The sequence below is a fragment of the Sciurus vulgaris genome (genome assembly GCF_902686455.1).
Source record: "Sciurus vulgaris genome assembly, chromosome: 1".
Lineage (NCBI taxonomy): Eukaryota > Metazoa > Chordata > Mammalia > Rodentia > Sciuridae > Sciurus > Sciurus vulgaris.
The window spans coordinates 16,976,982-16,982,215 of NC_136461.1; positions in this window are offsets into that span (position 1 = coordinate 16,976,982).

The following is a 5,234-nucleotide window of genomic DNA, read 5'->3' on the forward strand; positions in this document are numbered from 1 at the left end:
ATCTGTGTTGTCATTGTTTGCTATCAACTCTGAACCTTGGCTGAAGTTTATTTGACCAAGCAATCAAAACCAAGCTATGCTTCGGGGGACTCAAGGTAGGGCCCGTGCCAATCATTTCCTGTTATGGCGGAGAACTACATTTCCCAGACTCCTTTGTCAGCTGTTTCCTGATAGACTGAGTCATGAAGGTTAAAAGGCTGGAGAAGTCGGGGCATTTCTCTGCTTCGTCTCCATGGGGGCACAAGCTCTCCCTGGGTGGGCCCTCCAGTGAGGCAGCTCCACTTCTTCCTGGCCTTGTCTGGAGGCTGGTAACTCAGGTAACTGCCTCCTGCGTCTGACCCTGTAGCTGGCGGGTTGGAGCAGCTTCTGACTTCTTCCCAGTCCTGCTGGGATCTCCTTTCCCCTTTGTGGTAACCAACTCCGTCGTATTAAGGTCCCTTGCTTGGAAAGACCTGAGAGGCTTCCATGCACCTGAAGGGTCCACGATGGGAAACAGTGTTTGATAACTTTAGGAACGAGGTGGAGCAGGGAGGCTGCCCCCAGAGGAATATGTCACAGAAGGGACCACAGGGATCTGAGTCAGCTGTGGACTAAGTCGGCAGGCCGGGGGGTGTAAGCTGCAACCCGCCAGTCCTACAGTTGTGATGGTCTACGGTTACTGGATTGTTAGAACTTGAGAACATCTGGATTCGTTTCTCATAGGGTGGTGGCGGTGGTGGCGGGCACAGCTTCCACGTTCAACACCAGGGCTTTGGTTAAATGAACAATGGAACGTTCACCCAAAGTGCGACAAATTCAGCCTTTGAAATAATGCTGGAGAAAAATGTTTTGTGACCTGGTAAAGACTCACCAAATATTGCCAAATGAAAAGCAGATTGAACATCCCAGGTGCTGTCCACGCCTGGTTAAAACTAACAGGCATCTCACTGTGTCCTCCTTGTCCCTATATTGCTGTGGGTGCGGACAAGGCTTCTAACTTGCTCTCCTTGGCCTTGCATGTCTGGCATGGGCGGATGCAGAACAGACTCCCCTAATGTTTGCTGATGGACTGAGTGTCCGAGGTGGGGACGCAGGCCAAGGTCTTAATACAACCTGAAACATCCCGAAGCTGTAGAAAAAGCATATCCTGAAATGACGGTTACTTAGATCTGTGACCTGCTCCCGTCCCTTCTCTCAACACCCAGGGATGCTGGCAGTTTTTCTGCAGAGGCAACAACATCGAAAGCTAGCTGGTGTTTACCTGAAGTCCTTGGGGGAGGGCAGAGCGCTGACTTTGCGGCAACAGACTCAGCAGCAGGAGAGCCTGCTGGGGTTCCCAGCCGCTCCTGGATAAGAGGAGCAAGGAATAAGATTTTGGTTACCCCTCCCTGCTGCCTCTTCTTAGAGAATCAGACACTTTGGAGTCTGACCCAAAGGTCATCTGAGCACAAGGCATGAGCTGTGTCAATCAGGAACTTTGACACAGAGGTCCCAGATCAGGACCTGGGGATGGTCCCTGAGTTGGATTCCGTGAAGGAGTCCTGCCTCCTTTCTAGCTTCGTTTTCTCTGTGTGTGAAGGCTGGTGGTCTAGAAGTCCTCCAGGGCCCTTGGAGCTCGAATGAACGATCTCTGTTTCTATTCTACTTTGGGGCTGGAAATCTCCCGACATCCCAGAATGCCTTTCATGACTGTTGTCGCTGAAGCACGGATTCGTCTGAGCGTTTATTGATGCTGCTTGTCATTTCAGCTCTCCCTGAGCTGTTTGGAATCCCAGCAGCCCCTTGGATGCTTCTGAGGACAGGCTCCGTCACAAGCACAGGAAGAACATCCTGCATCTCATGCCAGGACTGGAGGAAGAGCTCCGGCTGTCCCTGGGGCCGGGGGAAGGGAATGGAAATGAGCTGTGGGCAGGCAGAGGGGGCACAGGTCCCAGCTCTGCCACGCTGGTCACTTACCCCACGCCCTCAGCTTTCTTCTCTGCAAAATGGAAGTCATGGTATCCACTGCTCAGCGTTGCCCTCTCTGGACAGTTAACGGAGAGGTCTCCTGCAGCAGGTGGCCTCTGTTACAAAATGAGACACTGAGGTTCCAGTGAGGTTTTGCAAAATCACCTGGGTGTGCAGGTGTGGGGCCGGGGGAGGCGGCAACGAGGACGTGTGTTCCCTTAGATGTTCGGGTTGGCAGCAGTTCCTGAGGCCAATTCCAGGGATGGGAAGTGCCAGCTGCACCTGTGGCTCAGCCCCTAGGAGTTAGGGTTGTTTAGAGGAGGAAGGTCCAGGAAAGGGCCTGGGGCTCAGAGATGGGAGGGTGGGGGCTCCAAGCCCCTTTTGAAATCTGGCTTTGCAGTTGGCCCATGAGTGTCCAGAGACACCGAGGCTTAAAGAGCCGGGGGGCATATCTCATTCCAGAGACCCCCATGCCCAGAGGCCCCTAGGACTCCGGCTGATGGCTTTGCCCCTGGGGACAGGGCTCCTGGGGACCTCCACCTTCTCCTCCTAACGCACCTGAAGAGGCCGTAAGGGGGAGAAGAAAGGAAGTGCTTCTGAAAAGTCACAGCCCCTCCCTGTCCTGCACCGTGGTGGCCCAGGGGCGGGGCTGTCTGGGCTGGATGGGTCCCAGCACTGACCAGTGTCTTTTGAGTAACTGACTCATGGAACTGACTCACTTTGTTTAGATATAGATAGAACTTCTGGTTTGTTTTTCTTTGTTTTTAACCTTTAACCTTCATGACATTAGCCCCACTCTATGTCCACAGGAATGAGCTCATGGAAGACTCGGTTGGCGAAGCAGCATCAAGTCCTGGATCACGTGGGCAAGAAGAAGTTAGGAACAGTAAGTCACAGTCAGGGAACTAAGGTCCTGGCTTGTCGCCCACTTAGAGCAGATGCTGGGGGAGGCAGGACAGTCACCGTGTGGCAGGACTTTGGGGTCTCTGACCACCCTGTATGCAAGCCAGCCTCTCCTAGCGGCTTACTGACCCCAGCTCATACACAATTCACTCCTTTATTGTTTCATTCACTTATCCAGTGCCAAGATTCTACCCTTTGCCAGGTGCTGTGCCAGGTGGAAAGAGCCCCTCCCTTAATGGGGTTCTCAGGAGATAACATCAGCCTCTCCCCTCCTCACCCAGGGCCCCAGCACTCCTGAGAACACTCATGCCATCCCACTGCTGTCCAGAAGGGGGCAGCACACAGGCCAAGAGACGCCTGAAAGGAGGCTTGGCAGAAGGGCCCGGCTGGGAGTCGGTGGGGCCCCCTGGAGAGGAAGCGCTGCCTGATCTCCTGGCAAGGCCTTACTGCACATGCGGTCAAGGGGGCAGGTACCTGAACCTGGCCACACATTGGGATGTTCACTGGCTCTTCATGAGTCGGTGAGGACATTTGGTCATGGGTAGCAGGACACTGGCTTAAAATGAGGATTCCAGGGAGCAAAGGCCAGGGTTCCCTGGACCTCAGGGATGGACCGCAACCAGGGCTTGCCACTTGTCAACCTGCAGCCCATGTGATGGCCTCGTTCTTGACACCTCTGCTGATGGCCTCCCTGTTCCTGAGGGCAAGACATGGCCACCACAGGGAGGAAGGTACAGGCCAGCCAGCCGGGAAGGCTTCCGAAGCCCAGGGAGGGACTTGTCGGGTCAGCTCAGCTGAGGCTGGTGCCCACCTGCAGCCGGTGAATGGTGACCACTGCAGGCACGATGTTGGACCGTTGCCGTGTGATGCTGGGAGCGTGGCTGGAGGCGGGAAGGAGGAGTGAGTGGGTTTGAGGGCCACGCAGAGCCTGTTCCACGTCCTCCCACGGGCCCCAGCTGCCCTGGCTGAGGCAGCCGCGCTGTGGCACAGGCCATGGAGACTCCCACCGGCCCTGTGGCTCGCTTCTCTCGTCGGTGTGACGATCCTGGCTCTGCCCAGCTGGGGTGGGGACAGGGAAGCCCCCACACAGCACGAGGCTCTTGGTGGACCAATCCCCCAACTCCTGTCCTGGAAGAGGGCCTGACACCGCCTTCTGCAGGGACAAGAGCCCAGGTGCCCCCTGGGATGTGCCAGCCTCCCCTCCCCTGCCGCACTCTACTTCCTGGGGTCACCTGGAATCACGTGCTGCTCTGCACCCCAGGTCTGGGGTCTGCTTCCGGTGACCCAGCCCACGACCCCTGCGTCTTGAGAGGCAAGGAAAGGTGCGCGCACACACATTTCCACTCAATTACACTTTCTGCTCTAAAAATAGGGCTCTTTATTTAAACAGTTTGGGGTACTAGACCATTCGGGTGTTATTTAAATAGGACATAAATGTACAATAAAATTAGATATAAATACAAATACATAAAAAAATACATAATCTTCTCAGCACTCTAAAGAATGATACGTGTCACCTTAACCTGAGGCGACACACTCTTCCCCTAACGCCCTTCAGTAGGGCCCCACCCCACCCGCACCCCCCAGCCGCTGTGGCGGTGACAGGGCCTTGTAAACTGTCGCTGCTCATACACATGACACCTTCCTGCAGGGTTTGTCCTTTCCTCATGTCTCCCAAGTTTTTTGGCTAACGACTGGAAAGGTGTTGGAATTTAGAATTACCAAAAATTTCAGAAATTCAACTTTGAGAAAAAAAAACCCTTTTAAAAATATCAGGACTGAAGAATGGAAATCAAGAGGGTATTTCATACAGACAATACCGCAGCCATGACAACCTTGAGTTTTCTGAACTTCCCTCCATGAAGCATCTCAGTGAGGCCCAGACAGAACCTCAGTCTTGGGACGGGTGTTTCCGGGACCTGGCCCTCAGCATGGCCTTCCAGGGAGCCATGTTCCAATTTGTTCCTCTCTGGGCTCAACCATGTGGACAAGTCTCACTGAAGGTAAAACTCCCAGGGAGGAGGTGCGTGCTTGTGCGTGTGCATGTATGCTGGTGAGGGTCTCCTGCCAGCTTACTGGCCTTTGGAAATTCTGGCAGAGATCTACATACTTTGTTTAGATGGCCACGGGGTCAAGGGTTGGCTCAGCTGGGCAGAGACCATAGATTTCACCCTTGGGAACACATAAGTCATTAGGGACACACTGCTGGGTGACCTTGGCGGGTGCCTTTGCCACTCTGAACCTCAGCTTCTTTGAAACAAGGTAGGTGTTCAATTAAAAGCCAATTGCTCATACTTCATATCCCTGTGCCCTCAGCCGCTGCAGCCCAACGTAGCTCCCCGGGGACAGTGGCCGTGCAGGTCTTCCTTCATAGCGGAGTGAATAGCCACTGCTGTTCAGGCAAC